The sequence below is a fragment of the Sus scrofa genome, chromosome 11 (assembly GCF_000003025.6).
Source record: "Sus scrofa isolate TJ Tabasco breed Duroc chromosome 11, Sscrofa11.1, whole genome shotgun sequence".
In the NCBI taxonomy this organism is placed as follows: domain Eukaryota; kingdom Metazoa; phylum Chordata; class Mammalia; order Artiodactyla; family Suidae; genus Sus; species Sus scrofa.
In genome coordinates this window covers 32,174,585-32,192,433 of record NC_010453.5, presented here as the reverse complement: position 1 = coordinate 32,192,433, position 17,849 = coordinate 32,174,585, and positions in this window count along the sequence as shown.

The following is a 17,849-nucleotide window of genomic DNA, read 5'->3' as shown; positions in this document are numbered from 1 at the left end:
AAACAAGCCACTGGCATCATCAACTCTACTCATTTCTTATGCTTTTTATATTTATTCCCTAACAAGAAGGCAGGGTTTACAAATGTAGAAACTTTTTCTGTTTTGTTCATTAATATATCCACGGTGTTCAGAACAGTACCAGGCCCTAGCAGTTCTGAGGGAATGAATGGATACATAAATGAACAAATTATTATCTTAAATTCCCTATATTTAGTTCAAATTATACATGGCTTGATGTTTCCTTTGAGGGGTGCCAATTTGTTGCCTCAAACATTTTTGAGAGTGGCTCTCTCAAGAGGAATGTTTTTGGTCACTTTCTCAGTTTGCTGAAGTTATTAACAATCAGAAGTTCTGCTCAGGAAGCAATGGATTCTTTGTGAAGTGGATTGGGTGGGGTGATCCTTATCTATTATATGGGACAGGGACTTCATAACTTATAACCACAGCTAATCATATCCATTACAATTCAGATTATTCTATAATTTACTTTCAAGTGGCTATATCTCTTGATTGGATTTTGCATCTCTTTGATTCCTAAAATATGAAGAATATTTTTCCTTCTAACATTAGAGACCCTTGAACTTGACAAAACTGTACATTTTTTTCATATACTTAAAAATTGTTCAGCATTTAAGCTCTTCAGAATTAAAAAATATGTTTCTTACATAACTTCCTACATTATTTATTAAAAGAAAATTTTCATCAAATAAAATCTTATTTAGAAACCCACTCCACCAAACACATACATTCTGAGATTGTTTGTTGGAAGAAGTGTGGGATTTGGGGCTCTCCTTTTAAGAGCACTCAATCACTACGGAAGACTTGGAGGTACAAAGTAGGTCCAGAGAAATGGGAGGTAAGCAGAGATCCTTCCAATCCCAACTTACAGATTTTTCTGTACAAAATTTTTTTGCCTTATTTTAGACTCTTATTTGGCTTTCTAATATGCTTTAATGTTTAATTAGACTATAAAAAGAATATTAAAATCTTATCATTCATCATTATCTGCTATGCACAAGATATAATAGCAATCTGATTCTGTCTCTAACCTTCACAGGTATCCTGCAACATAAGTAAACTTATTCCCATTAAACATGCAGCAATAGGTGCAGAGTTGTCAATTTATACAGCTGGTAAGTAGCAGAACCAATATTTGAACCAAATCCTATCTGCTCTAAACTTTCCTAGGTGTAAATAATGTTTCATCAAGTAGTGGATATTCAGTGAAGAGGAGTGAAGAAGCAGCATTTTATATAAAGAATGTGATTAAAAAAATTTTTAAAGAAGGCTCAGGATTTAGGATCCAGAAGAATCATGCCATTTTTAATTAATTAATTAAATGGCTGAACCTGTGGCATATGGAAGCTCCCCAGGCCAGGGATTGAATCTGAGCCACAGCTGCAATTTACACAGCAGCTGCAGCAGTGCTAGATCCTTTAACCCACTGTGCCAAGCCAAGGATCGAACCTGCACCTCTGCAGAGACCCGAGCCACTGCAGTTAGATTTTAACCCACTATACCAAAGTGGGAACTCCAAAGCAAGCTACTTTTGACTCTAGTGTTCAATTCATAAATTTATTAGTATTATATGTGAGAATTAAATATTGTATTGGACAAAAACATTAACCTCTAACATAAGAGGTTCTTTTTTTTTTAATTGGAGTATAGTTGCTTTACAATGTTGTGTTAGTTTCAGGTGTACAGCAAAGTGATTCTGTTATATATGTGCATATATTCATTCTTTTTCAGATTCTTTTCCCATATAGGTTACTATAGAGTACTGAGTAGAGTTCTCTGTACCATACAATAGGTCCCTGTTGGTTATCTATTTTATATATAGTAGTGTATATATTTTAACCCCAAACTCCTAATTTATCCCTCTTTCCCCACTATCCTCTTTGGTACCCACAAGTTGGTTTTTGATATCTGTAAATCTGTTTCTGTTTTATCAATAAGTTCATTTGCATCATTTAAAAAAATATTCCACATATAAGTGATATGTTTGTCAGAATAAGCTTGGCATTTGTGATTCTCAAGTGTGGTATTTGTCTCTCTTTCTGACTTATTTCACTTGGTGTGATAATTTCTAGGTCCATTCGTATTGCTGCAAATGGCATTATTTCATTCTTTTTTATGGCTGAGTAATATTCTATCATATTCTCTTTATCCATTCCTCCTGTTGATAGACATTTAAGTTGTTTCCATGTTTCAGCTATTGTAAATTGTGCTTCAATGAATACTGGGGTGTATGTATCTTTTTTAAAAATGATTTTTTTTCCATTATATCAGGTTTGCAGTGTTCTGTCAATTTTCTACTGAATAGCAAGGTGCCCCAGTCACACATACACGTGTACATTCCTTTTTCTCACATTATCATGCTCCATCATTAAATGACTGGATATATTTCCCAGTGCTATACAGCAGGATCCCAATGCTTATCCATTCCAAAGGCAATAGTTTGCATCTATTAACCCCAAATTCCCAGTCCATCTCACTCCCTCCCCCTCCCCTTTGGCATCCACAAGTCTGTTTTCCCTGTCAATGATTTTCTTTTCTGTGGAAAGTTTCATTTGTGCTGTATATTAGATTCCAGATATAAGTGATATAATATGGTATTTGTCTTTCTCTTTCTGACTTCACTTAGCATGAGCATCTCTAGTTCCATCCATATTGCTGCAAATGGCATTATTTTATTCATTTTTATGGCTTAGTAGTATTCCATTGTGTATATAAACCACATCTTCTTAGTCCATTCATCTGTCGATGGATATTTAGGTTGTTTCCATGTCATGACTATTGTGAACAGTGCTTCAGTGAACATGTGGATGCATGTGTCTTTTTCAAGGAAAGATTTTTCTGGATATATGCCCAAGAGTGGGATTACTGGGTCATATGGTAGTTCTATGTATAGTTTTCTAAGGCACCTCCGTACTGTTTTCCATAGTGGTTGTACCAGTTTACATGCCTTCCAACATGGTTTTCTCCAGATAGATGCCCAACCATAATATATTGTAATTTTTTTCTTTTCTTTTTTAAGCTGGGCCTGCCTGTGGAATGTGGAAGTACCTGGACCAGGGATCAAACCTGTGCCACAGCAGCAACCCAGGTTGCTACAGTGATGATGCCAGATTCTTAACCCATTGTGCCACAAGGGAACTCCTATTGTTTTCAGACTTTTTGATGTGACCATCCTGACCAGTGTGAGGTGATACCTCATTGTAGCTTTGATTTGCATTTCTCTAATAATTAGTGATATTGAGCATCTTTTCATGTGCTCTTTGTCCATTTGTGTGTCTTCTTTGGAGAAATGTCTGTTAAGATCCTCCACCTATTTTTTGATTGTGCTGTTTGTTTTTTTGATATACAGCTGAATAAGCTGTGTCTATATTTTGGAGGTTAATTCCTTTTTGGTCACTTTTTTGCAAGTATTTTTTCCCATTCTGTGGATTGTCTTTTTGTTTTGTTTATGGTTTCCTTTGCTATGCAAAAGCTTTTAAGTTTCATTAAGTCTCATCTGTTTATTTTTATTTTTATTTTCACTAGTCTCATCTGTTTATTTTTATTTTTATTTTCACTACTCTAGGAGGTGGATCAAGAAAGATACTGTTATGATTTATGTCAAAGAGAATTCTGCCTATGTTTCCCTTTAAAGGTTTTATAGCATCTGGCCTTAATTTAGGTCTTTAATCAATTTTAAGTTTATTTTTGGTGTATGGTGTTAGAGATGGTTCTAATTTCATTTTTTTACATATAGCTGTCCAGTTTTCCAGATATCACTTATTGATGAGTCTGGTTTTTCTCCATTGTATATTATTGCCTTCTTTGTCATAGATTAATTGATAATAGATGCATGGGTTTATTTATGGGCTTTCTATCCTTTTCCATTGATCTATATTTCTGTTTGGGGGGCAGTACCATACTGTTTTGATTACTGTAGCTTTATAATATAGTCTGAAATCAGGGAGCCTGATTCCTTCAGATCTGTTTTTGTTTCACAGAATGCTTTGTGTTTCCATACACATTTAAATTTTTTTGTTATAGTTCTGTGAAAAAAATGCCATTAATAACTTATTAGGGATTGCATTGAATCTGTAGATTGCCTTGGGTAGTACAGTCATTTTGACAATATTGATTCTTCCAACCCAAGAGAATGGTATATCTTTCTATTTCTTTGTTTCATCTTTGATTTCTTTCATCAGTACCTTATAGTTTTCATAGTACCAGTCTTCTGCCACCTTAAGTAGGTTTATTCTTAGGTATGTAATTCTTTTTGATGCAGTGCTGAGTAGGATTGTTTCCTTAATTTCACTTTTTAAGCTTTCAGTGCTAATGTGTAGTCATGCAAAAGATTTCTGTGTATTAATTTTGTATCCTGAAACTTTACCAAATTTATTGATGAGCTCTAGTAGTTTTCTCATAGCATTTTTAGGATTTTCATCTGCAAACAGTGATGATTTTCTTCTTTTTTTTTTCCAGTTTGGACTCCATGTATTTCTTTCTCTTCTCTGATTGCTATGGCTAGGACTTCCAAAACTATGTTGAATAAAAGTGGCGAGAATGGATATCTTTGTCTTGATTCTGATCTTAGAGGAAATGTTTTCAGCTTTTTACCACTGAGAATTATGTTAGTTGTGGGTTTGTCATATATGGCCTTTATTATGTTGAAGTAGGTTCCTTCTATGCCCACTCTCTAGAATTTTTTATTATCATAAATCATTGTTGAGATAAGAGCTTTAATGGGAAAATTCCTTAAGCTGAAAGGGAATGATTTATGCAATTTTATCTGTCCATGCAATACAATGGACAGATGAATGGGCCCATTTCAAAATAAGAGATTGTTGTTGTAAATGGCCTTAAAGATCCTTAGATAGTGGGAAGAATAATATAATAGAGCAGGTGGGGAAATATCCTCAGTAGAACTGGTACTACTGCATAGCTGGTCAAGGTGGTAATGAAGATAAATTTGAAGGAGGAAGTCCAATATCAACTGTAGAATCATTATTTTGACCAGAAATGAAATATGCTTTTAATGAGACTAGTTCAAGGAAAGGGGGCAAAGAAGAAAAGAAACAAAAAGCCAAGGCATATTGAAATAACTGGAAGCTATAAGGCAGGAGGAAGTTAATTACAAACATTGGATTTTTATAAGAAATGGCATTAATGCCACGTCTGTTGTGCAGCTAGATATCCTTTCTTAAACTATGAAAACATTTAAAAATAATGTTTCTAAATTTGGTATGCCTCTGCTATAAGTAACACAATTTAGGCAATTGTCATAATCATGACCATGTTCTAGATTGCTTTTCTATTCGCATTTCTAACCACCTGTTCTTTCAATGGCACCCAAGAGATGCAAAATTTGGGGATATGATTTTGTAGGCAGCTGCCTCTATTAATGAGATTAATCTATATTAGACAGAAATTACATATTAATCTATATTAGACTGAAATTAAATATTCCCTTAGAAGTTCTCTAGTATGATGTTTCCAAGCAATTTTTTGATTTATATAAATTGTGTGATATAAAAGAATTTGGGAGGACTTAATGTAATATCCTATATCCAAAAGAAGTTTATCGTTTGTAAATGGAGCTAGTAATAGTGTATAGCTCCTCTGATTGTGTACTAAATGAGATTTTATAAGTACAAAATACAGGATAGTTCTTGGTATATAATAAGTTTTCAATAAAATTAGCTAATATTTTCCTTGCCTTTTTATTCTAGGATGATTTATTTTTGACAAAGTGGAGGTTCAGTGATCCCTAGAGTCTGTAGCTTTAGTTTGAATTCCCTCAGCTGATTTTTTTCAATTTTGCTCTTTTAGTAAGTAACTAACTAGATATCATATTATATAGAACATGAAAAAACTATAAATGTTTGAAGGTGTCTTCAGCCATGTACTCTCTAATCAGATCTTTTTTGAATGACTGAGGTGTCATGATTTTTTGAATATTTCCAATGACTGGGATCCTGGGCATACCATTGAATAATTGCATGCCTAGGGATTTTCCTTTCTGTTTAATGTATATCCTTGTCTGAAACAACTGGAATCCACTTGCTGTCAATTCAACCACTACCTAATAAAAGCAACATGTCCCTATCTTCTTTTTGGATATCATCCCCTTCATGCACTTGGTTTTATGGGTAGCTGGTTTTGGCTTTGTTTTCAACTGAACAGAGACTTAATTCGCTTGATCTCTGAAAGCAAGTCTGGTTTCCTAAGTTTTGTGTTTGATAGTCTATCTATCTATCTATCTATCTATCTATCTATCTATCTATCTATCTACCAATCTATCAATCCATCCTAATTCATTTCTTTTTCTTTTTTGTACTCTTGTGAGCTTTGTATGTCTCATGTAATGATTGTGCCCCAAAGAACCGATGCTTTTCTAATTTGGGCCTAACCAATCATATTGAGAGCTGCTGCTGCTGAAAAATTACCTTGCTTGTTTTACATGATATGTCTATTAATGCAATCCGATATAGCATTTGCCTTTTGGTGACAGTGTTACACTGCTGAATCATATTCAATTTTTCATCCATTATTTCTTCCCTGGTGAATCATAGAACATTTGTCTTTATTAGCTCCCACAGTATTGATTTCTGCCCTATCCTTCCTCTATTGATATCAAACCACATTTTAATCATATCTTCCAAACTAGATTCTTGTGTCTTCACATAAAAAATGTCAAAGTGGGAAAAAAATTTTAAAATGAATTTAAGCAAGTGATGTTCTGTTACATTACATTGTGAAGTACTAGGTATGCAGACGCTTGGGGGACAGAGGAAGAGCTCAATGAATGACTTACACTAATTTTATTTTGCCCTGAAGAGGGCTTTGTAGATATAAATTGCCAGTGACAATTGGTTTCAGCTAATTTACCATGGAAAACTAAGTCAGAATTACATGGTTACAAAGTCTATAGAATGGGCAGAAATGTGCTTATTATCAACCAAAGTTTTTGAGCATCTACTGTTTGTGGGGCTCCATTCTAGAAGCAATGTTAGCATGGTTTTCTCTTAACGATGTTTGAAAAACATACTTCCAGATTATGTGAATATAATGGGGTCAATTTTGATATTTATTCTTAGCCAATTAAATATTTAGGCAACAATTACAGAAGGTAATGCTCTGTCAAGATATAATCACACTCATGTTCTATTACATACTCCAAAGCATTTTCCTTCAATCTCTATGTTTTGGAAAATAATTGTTCTCCACTTTTCATGAAATGATTGGCTATTTATAACCTGGCCATTAGGAACTTTCAAAATTTTAGTCTTGTATGGAAAAAAAACCCTTAATTTTGAAAAATTAATATAATATTAAATAACCAAATTACCAGTTAACAGTTTACATCTCAATAGAAACAAAACATTGAAAGTTTAAGGACAGAATTACTACAAAGAATGATTAATTGGATCAGGTTTCTTTGACATATGACTATGCTTTCTTTATGGCCTCATTTATTTGTGGCCTCTAAAGGGGTGTTTCAGTCATAGTGGCTATGTGCAATTCATTATTTCTTTTAAGAAAAAAAATTCAAAATGACTTTTTATTTTTCAACGATCAGCTGCATTGTCCTTGCTATTTCTAATGATAGCTATTTGTTGAAAGTGACTGTAAAAGCTGGCATAACCTAAAAAGACTATTGGTTATATCTCGTCCAGCTGTGAACTGTTTTCAACTAGGAAAAGCCTCATTTAATTTGGTTCTCCACTTTTTGATATTAAAATTCACAGGAGAACTCCACAGTCCTCTCAGGTGGGCTCAACCAAGGTGCACCAGCTTGACACATCCATGTAAAAATCTGATATCGTCTCGCAGGGCTGCTGCGGTGCAGCTGTTTTGCGCTTCACAGGCAGAAAACACAAGGCAAAATCTCAGTCTGTTTCTTTTGGGTATAATTTACTGTGCAACTTAAACTCTGGACCTGTTTAATGGTCCTAACAGCAGAGTTTCTAGGCTGATGACTAAATCAGCTCCAGTGCTCGGCATTTGCAGACAAGCCTTATGATTTACAAAATTTAATAGGCTAGGCCCTCATGACATTTTCCCCCCAGGTTTCTGCTTTTATAATCGCTGCCAAGAAGGTCATCTAAGGAGGGTATACCCATCGCATAATGAAAGCTTACTTTTTTTTTTTTCTTGCACAGAAGAATAAACATATACTCCTCCTATTGCTAATTCATTAGCAATGAATAAATTCTGGAGCATTCCCCTTGCTGGATACAGTAATGCATTAGTGACTTTTTCGCATTGCTTTATAGGAGTGATATTTCTTGGGTAGTATTTTTGTGAGTATCTGCCAAGTAGAGAACAGAGGAAGGTCAGATGACTTAACAGTTTCTCATCTGCACACTGATTCTGAGTCTGAGTCCCTTGTCAGAACCTGAATGGTCATCTTTTGCATTAAGGGAACATAGCATGTTTTGTTTTGATTTGTCTATTTGCTTTAAAGGTACAATTATTTAGCAACTTTGCCTAAGAGACTTCTGTTATATCAGCCTGGATGGTGTCCCTTTATTATATCAAGCTGGCTCTTTGGGGTCAACTTTTGTTTTCAAATAGAAAAAAATTAAGTATTGGCATGCTTCTATTTCATTAAAATAGAGGTTACTCTCACCAATCATGCTTTGCTGGACTTGGGTTCCCTGGTGTGCTCATTACTAAGTGAGAAGCCTGCAAAAAATCACAGCCTGATCCACTTGGGATACCTGGCTTGGTTAATAGTCCCTTGGTAACTAACTGGCACACCTGGTGGTATATTTTTCTATTAAAGAAAAATCACTGTATTCATTGCAGTGGAGTTAGAAGTAGTTCTAAGGTGACTCTTTTGAAGGGATGTTGTTTCTGTTGAGATTGCGTATTAAAATTACGCATCTCCCTTTGTTTTAGGCTTATTCACCCTTCCTTTTAAAGATAGGTTTCCGGATACCAAAATAGTCACATACTCCAAATCTTTAAATCGGTATATCTTCTGTGTCCTGTTTCCTGTCTCCCATTGTTCTTTTCCCTTTTATTTCTCCCAATCAACGCCTTGCTTAATCTGTTACGTGATTCATGTCCTTGTAAATTAGATCCACATCTTTTTTTCCCATTCCTGGGGGGATTGTATCTCTATCACAAATGTATACATTTTACATTGTTTGGGAAGATTGGCTTAAATATAATGACAAATGTGAAGAAAAACGGATATATTCTATTATCACAACCTTCCTGCTCTATTTTTTTCCCACTACAGGGGGTTTTCATGGGTGCATGGCAAAACAAATTGCAATCACCTGGGTGTTTTCCACTCTTGTGTTGTCATTCTGAATGATAAATGTATTTATTCTTTATCTGAGAATTGATATATATATATATATATATATATATATATATATATCTGCTTACCTATCCATACACATGTAGATCTTTCTATATGCATGGGCAGATGATAAGCAACAACTAAAGAGAACAGGTTGAGAATATTTTTTTTCTAGGATCAATGAAAAGATGTTTTATGTTCACATTTAAACGTTTAAGGCCTGGGGTAAGACAGCTTTTAAGGTCAACCAGAGAGGAAGATTTTCCTCTCCTAAGCATCTATCAACAGTCCTTGGAAGAGCAGTCAGCACTCGCATAATTTAATATGCCTTCTCTGTGAAAAGAAGGCCTCTTTGACATCATGTCACAACTTGTGCTTCAACTGAAGATTTTATGGTGGTCTATGTTTTGCTGCATTGATTTTCTTTTATCATTTTATTCACAAACACTTTTGAATCCCTTTTTTTTTTCCTTGTATGCTCTAGAAACAAGGGAAATAAAGGCTCCTAAAAATTATGCATATCTCTGGCCTTCTTTTCATGCTGGAAACAAGGCACATTTGCTCCCCTGTTGGCATCCTGCTTCTACGATCTGCAGAGGCTGCAGGTCACTCGTGGCTAGACATGGCTTGTTGGAGATTTAGCACCTGGCTTAACAAACATACTTGATTGAGAAGGGACAGAAAAATTGCATGATGCCTTTTACCAGCAGGGGCCGCTGCAGAGCAATATTAGTTGGGGATGTTTAGCTGGTTAATCCAAAATGAAATGTGCAAGAATGTTTGTTCCGTTGGGGCAGGAGATATGGGAGAGGGAAAAAGGACAGAAGAAAATGAATACAATTGAAATTGTATTCCATTGGGAAAAGGGAAATAAAGCGCGTGCGCGCGCCCTGCCCTCACCTGTGCACCTAGCAATATGTATATACAACATTCTTGGGAAAAGAAGAATGAAGCAGTATTTTGGGGAGTTCAAAATTAATTAGTCCATAACAAAGCCAACTTTTAAAAATCTGAGAATCATAAATATTTTTGCAAATATAACTAGAGATGACATTTAAGACTGCAGAAAAACGACTCCCCCTTCACCCCCAAGACTGCAGAAAAATGACTCTCCCTTCACCCCCACTCTCTTCACCTAAAGACAAACCGCATGCCTTGAAGATATTGTAGTACATTCTCTTCTGTGGAGGTCCCCATGCAGGAAAATAAATCAAATATTAGTATACTTTTTCCATTGTTTGTTTCTCTAAGACAGTTTTCTGTGAATTGTGGGGCTTTAAAAATATACGGCAGTTGCACAGATGGGTAACACAAGTTTTATATTTATGGAAGAGAGTTATGTGGAATATATGGACTTAGGCTGGTATGTCATATTTGGAAGGGAACATTACATTATATTTTTTAAGAGTGGGCTTTTCCTATGTGTTTGGAATACTTTGAGTTGTAACTATAAAGATGTGCTCTTGGAATAGATTCTTTTCCCTGAGAATTTCGGCACTGAATGAAGGTGTAGGAAAGAAAACATCAGGACACTGTCTACTGACCACGTATTATACAATGCTGGGGGCTGGCAGTCCTTAAATTTTTATTTTATACGTTATCTAAAAAGCCTTATTTATTTAAACAGTTAGGTCTTTACAGCAATCACAGTAAATTCTTTAATAAAGAATTCTAGTTCTAGTAATCAAGCAAGTCAAGGGAAAGCATACATAGAATAAAGAAACTGTAGCACCAGTTGGCAAAATCTCTCAGGAAAACACTGGCTCTAATAGAAATGCATTTGCTTTACCAGAAGTTCAGGAATATCAGCTGGCATGTCAGGCTCAATGAAAAAAAAGGAAATGGAAGAAACTGTTGAGTTTAGCTTTATATAAATACTGCAAATACTTATATATGCATTGGATTTTCTGATATTTAATTTAAACTAGTATTGATCAGAATTCTTTTAAAATGATATTTGGTAACTTGAAAGTGGTCCGGAAAGTTTTTATGAAATGATACGTTATCATTCCTTCCAGGTATGAACAGGGATTAGCTGAAAAACTGAAAGCTAATGCATGAGTGAATCAGTTTATAAAATTGATACCATCTATGAAAGTCTTCACAAATTCAGTTCACGTCAACAGAAAACTTATTTAGCATCCACTAAGTGCCAGATATTATGTTCAGAATTAGCAACCATAAGAAGAACAAGACAATTCCATTGACCTAAAGGAACTTAAAGTTTGGTGGGGAAGACACTGTGAATTTCAAAGCGCTAGGAAAGAGGCTATGCAAGACAGATTCCCACAGTACTACAGAAGTTCTGTGTGTGATGGATCTATGATGGGGGTGTGGTGAGTCCTTAACCCAGACTGGGGAGTCAAGGCAGGCTTTTCAGAGGAAATGAGGCCTGAGCTGATTTTCAGGTATTAATGGCAATTAATTGGGGACTGAGGTCTCGAGGTCATCTTTATGGGGATGATTTTTGTGTTCTACCAACTTAATTGTAAAACACCATTTGGTATATGGGACTCTATCTTATTTTTCAGAACCCTTAAATTAAATTCCTCAAAGAAAAGCCTGATATTTCAAGGAGTAGGATTAAATCATTCAACAAAGTTTTCTACTGATTTAACTTATTTTAATAGGAAGAATGATGATGTATTCATTGATAGGCTGTGAATGAGTCTCTGTTATATACCAAGCCCGATTTTATCCACTGGGCTTAGAGCTGTGGATTAAAGACATTTTTTCTGCCCTCATTCATCCTATATGACATTACATAGGCTCAAACCAAATTTATGAGCAACAGCTGTCACAGCTTATGGGATGCTTTCACATACCTACTTCAATTTTTGCAATGGTTTTGTAAAACCATAGACTGTCTGCATTTGCACACACCCCACCTCACCCCTTTGAGGCAGACCTTCTCCCTTTCACGTCTGTGAAACCTGAAACATGAGGTACAGAACCCCAGGACTATCTCTCCTCTAGTTCGAGCCCAACATGGTCCCAGACTTTTTATTTATTGATTGATTGATTTATTTACTTTTTAGGGCTACACCTGTGGCATATGGAGGTTCCCAGGCTAGGGGTTTAATCAGAGCTGCAGCTGCCAGCTTACACCACAGCCACAGTAACACCAGATCTGAGCCATATCTGCGACCCATACCACAGTTCACTGGCAACGCTAGATCCTTAACATACTGAGCGAGGCCAGGGATTGAACCCACATCTTCATGGATACCAGTTGGGTTTGTTACCACTGAGGCACAAAGGGAACCCCAACCCAGACTTTATTTTTGAATCTTAAACTGAATCCTGTTTATAGATTCTTTGTCAAATTTAACAGATCAAATTCAATGAACATTTGTTGTTACCATGGCCAAGCCCTATTTTGTATCGGAGATAATTTTTATAGGTTTGGGTAAATTGTTTCTAGTTAAATTTAACATTAATCATCCCCTGGGTTAGTTTCTCTTTCAGGAAAATGACATGGATGACAGCAGAGGTTCCCAAACCTGACTAAAAATCTGAATCTTTCTGGTGTGGAATGCTGGACTTGGTATTTTAAAAAGTTCTTTTAGGAGTTCCCGTCGTGGCTCAGTGGTTAACGAATCCGACTAGGAAACATGAGGTTGTGGGTCCAGTCCCTGGCCTTGCTCAGTGAGTTAAGGTTCCGGCATTGCCATGAACTGTGATGTAGGTCGAAGATGCGGCTCAGATCCTGCGTTGCTGGGGCTCTGGCGTAGGCCAGTGGCTGTGGCTCCGATTAGACCCCTAGCCCAGGAACCTCCATATGCCGAAGGAGTGGCCCAAGAAATGGCAAAAAAGACCAAAAAAAAAAAAACAAGTTCTTTGAGTGATTCCAATATTCAGCCAAGCTGGAAGTACTGTTCTAGGGAGAGGACCATCAAAGTAACTCATCTTAGGTCCTAGGAGGCTGTACATTTATGCCATACTCTCCTTCCTGAAATTGGCACTGATATTTCATAGCTGTGCGGTACTAGGAGAGCTGTTTTATTTCCTAGCGTCTCAATTCTCTCATCTATAAAATAAATATCAAAGTATCTATGGTGGATTATTGTCACAATGAATAAGGGAGGTTAGATGTGTAAGATATACATTTTATTGACTTGTATGCAACAGGAGCTTTCCAATCTACCTGCCTCCACCTCCATCCTTTGGATTCTCTCTCTACACCACTAACAAATTGATTTTCTGTAAGTGTCACTTCTGTTTTGTCACTCTTCCTCATGACCTCAGTGGCTTCCTATTACCTTCAGCAATGACACTCAGACCCCTGCTCCAAAGGCAGAAATGTTTCTCTAAGAGCAGTTTGTGGTCTTTCAACATTTAGAAAACAAATTGCTTTGTAAAATGTGGACGTTAGTAATTTTGAAATTTGGTCACCCCCCCAATATTAGAAAATAGTCCTTATCAGGTGGGACCAGTCCTCAAAAACACAACTGACCTTCTGTAGCAGAAAACCATACGCTTGTAATAAAAATGTTAAAAGGGTGGAAATAGCAGAAAGCAATTCCACTGCATAATTATTTTAAATACTTAGCTATATATACTTCTGTATCCCAGGAACTTCTGGGAATAGGTCCCTGAGTGACTCAGCCAGGTCTGGCTCTGAAATACATTCCCACTAAGCTGTAAATGACTGATTTCAGATCAGCCTTTGAGCTGATAGCAGGCAGGGAGAGAAAGCATGAATATTTTGGATGCCTGGATGGAGCAGTAGCAAAATAGTAGAGGCAGTTGCAAAAATAACTTAAATGTCTTGCTAGGAGAGTTTTATGGTGTTGATTTCCTGCAGTCCCTGTGGGTCATTTACTTTTTATATTGTCACTTTCTTTTTTTCAGTTCCCTTTAATGATTAGGGTTGAAGAGGACTGTTTTAGCTGTGTAGGGTAAAAAGACTTTTCCAGAAGTCCCCAAACCTAAGTTCCCTTCCAGATACACACCAAGACCCTAGTGAGATGTTAGGAGACTACTTCGAAACATTTCTGTTCTAGGTCTACTTTCTTATTTTTTTTTTAACTTTATTAGAGTATAGTGGACTTACAATGTTGTTTTCACTACAGCAAATTGAATCCGCCATACATGTACATCCATCCATTCTTTTTCAGATTCTTTTCTCTTATGGGTTATTATACAGTATTGAGTAGATTTGCCTGTGCTGTACTGGAGGTCCTTGTTACTTACCTGTTTTACATATAGTAGTATGTATATTTTAATTCCAACCTCCTAATTTATCCCTCCCCCCACCTTTCCCCTTTGGTAACCACATCTATTTTCTTGTTTTTAATTGCTGTTTACTGTTCCAGAGTATAGCTCTTCCATGATTTACTTAACATTCCTACTGATGTTAGGACTTTTTCCCCTCAATGTTTTATTGTTGTCAACTGTGCTACAATGAACATCCATGTACAAAATGTACCTGTGTGTGCTTTTTAAAATTGATTCTTGGAAGTAAAGAAGGGAAGCTCTGTTCTGGGCAGGAATCTCAACTGTGTAGGAACAATGCTTCTCTTCCCCAGGGTCACCTTTAGAGAAAAGACGCAGGTGGCAGAGTGGGGAAGAAGTTGGAGGCAAGAATTTCTGTTTTCTTGTATTTATTATCTAAGCAAGTGCTTCATATTCTTACAGTAGAAATTTACTCTAACTTGAATTTCTCAGTTAAAAATGAGCAATATAGGGAGCTCCCTGTACTCTTTAGCAGGAAGAAGAGAATACAGTGACACTTGCTGATCCCCTAGGTTTAGGATGGCCTTTCTTCAAATCAACAGAAGAGGAGGAAGAATTTTTTCCTTTAAGCTGAACAGATGTTTGCATGTGCAGACACTGTGTTAACCACTAAATTTTCTTCCCAAAGAGCGTGTTTCTCCAAATTTGCTTTTTTTCTTTTGGTTATTGAGGAACAGTTAATTTACAATGTTGTGTTAGTTTCAAGTATAGAGCAAAATGATTTATATATAAAGTCATATATGTATTATAAGACTGAAATGGGGTATATTTCAGTCTTATAAAAGAAGGAAATTCTACAATACATGACAAGATGTGTGAGCCTCGAGTACATTATGCTAAGTGAATTTATATATATATACACACACACACACACACACTTTTCAGATTTTTCTCTTATAGGGTTATTACAAAATATAAAGTATAGTTCCCTGTGCTTTACAGTAATTCCTTGCGGGTTATCTACTGTATATATAGTACAGTGTATATGCTAATCCCAGACTCCTCATTTATCCCCCCATCACTATTCCCCTTTGGTAACAGTAAGTTTGTTCTCTCTGTCTGTGAGCCTATTTCTAGTTTATATAAGTCCATTTTATCATTTTTTTAGATTCCACAATAATATACTTGTAGAGAAGTGATTAATAGGAACTCCTGCTTTCTATGCTCCTCAGTCCCTTGAAAAAAATTCTCCTTTTTTATTCTGTTCCCTCAGCCTTTCCCCTCCCTCTCTCCCATCCTTCCTCCCACTTGCAGACCTGGCAATTAGGACCTGGACTTTTTTTTCTGTGAATTTTCATTTCAAAACCTAGGCATTTAAATTTAATCTGAAATCAGGAAGTGTAATGCCTTCACTTTTGTTCTTCTTTCTCAGCATACATTTGGCAACTTGCATGCTTTTTTTTTTTGGTTCCATATGTATTGTAGATTTTTTGTTTTTTCTATTTCTGTAAAGAGTGCTATTGGGATTTTGCTAGAGATTACTCTGAATCTGCAGATTGCTTTGGGTAATATGGGCATCATAACAATATTAAATCTTCCAGTTCATGAATGTGGAATATCTTTCCATTTGTGTCTTCTTTATATTATTTCATCAATATTTTGTGGTTTTTCAATACGCAAGTCTTTTATCTCTGATGCAACTGCTCTGGAAAAATAGTATTGAAGTTTATCAAAAAATTAAAAATAGAACAACCAGGAATCTTATTTCTGAGTATGTACCCAAAAGAATTGACATTGGGATCTCAAAGAGATATTAACTCTCCCAAGTTCATTGCATCACTATTCACAATAGCTAAGAAGGGGAATAACCTAAATGTCCATTTACAGAAGAATGGATAGAGAAAATGAGGTATATTTCAGTTTTATAAAAGAAGGAAATTCTACCACACATGATGAGATGTGTAAACCTCGAGGACATTATGCTGAGTGAAATAAGCCAGTCACAGGAATACAAATATTACATGATACCACTTATTACAAGGCAGCAAAAATCATCAAATTCATAGAATCAAAGAAGGGAAAGGTGGTTTCCAGAGGCTGGAGGTCAGGGAAATTGGAAGGTATTAATAATGGGCATAAAGTTTTGGTTAAACGAGATGAATAAGCTCTAGAGATCTGTTGTACAACATTGGATCCATGGTCAACAATAATGTATTGTATACTTGAAAATTTGTTGAGGGTAAATGTTATGCAAAGTTTTCTGACCACAATAAAATAAAATTTTAAAAATTAAGCTGCTATAAAAAAGAATTTAAATCAATAGTAAAATCTGGCTAAGAAAGCTAGCCTGCCATTATGAATTATACTGACATAAGCAAGGGACTTAATTTTCCAGAACTTCAATTTTCCTACCTGTAAAGTGGTGATGCAGGAATTCCCATTACACAGGATTATTGAAGGAATGAAATAAGATAATCTATGAGGTTATAACGATGTGTATGTATTATCTAAAGTTCCTGCTATGGCTCCTGGTGCATGCTAAGTCCTGGGAACACATTTTGGTGATTTTTTTTTTAGCAGAATGTGCATTAGTCAATACCAAATTGCTTTCCTTTTTGGTATAGCACATCCTATTCATGCAAGAGACAAAGGAAGCAGAAGGAGATGGCAGAAATATTGACAATTTATCCTAATTCCCTGAGGTCTGCTTTTACTTCTCTTCTTTGCTTAGGACTCTCTTACTTTCAACCCACAGGCAAAGGAAATAATCACTGTTTACATGATATTTGGATGACTCCATGTCCTTGCAATATTCCCTTTCACCTCCTCTCCACCAGAAAGGCCATAGAAATGACCAAAGTGTTTTGCACAAAAGGAGATGTTGACAGAAAGCACATGCCCATTAAGTCATCCAAAAAGAATTCTGGGAGTTCCCGTCGTGGCGCAGTGGTTAGCGAATCCGACTAGGAACAATGAGGTTGCGGGTTCGGTCCCTGCCCTTGCTCAGTGGGTTAAGGATCCGGCGTTGCCGTGAGCTGTGGTGTAGGTTGCAGACGCGGCTCGGATCCTGTATTGCTGTGGCTCTGGCGTAGGCTGGTGACTACAGCTCCAATTCGACCCCTAGCCTGGGAACCTCCATATGCTGCGGGAGCAGCCCAAAAAAATAGCAAAAAGACAAAAAAAAAAAAAAAAAAGAATTCTGACTTGTTAAGGCATTGTTATTTAAGTGATTTATCTGATTTGATTTGTCTGTTTTAAACGTAAAAGTCTTCCTCCTAAAGGGAAACTGTCTCTATTATTTTTTGCTGATATACATATGTATATTATTTAAAAAAAAACTGAGAAATTAGAATAAAGCTGA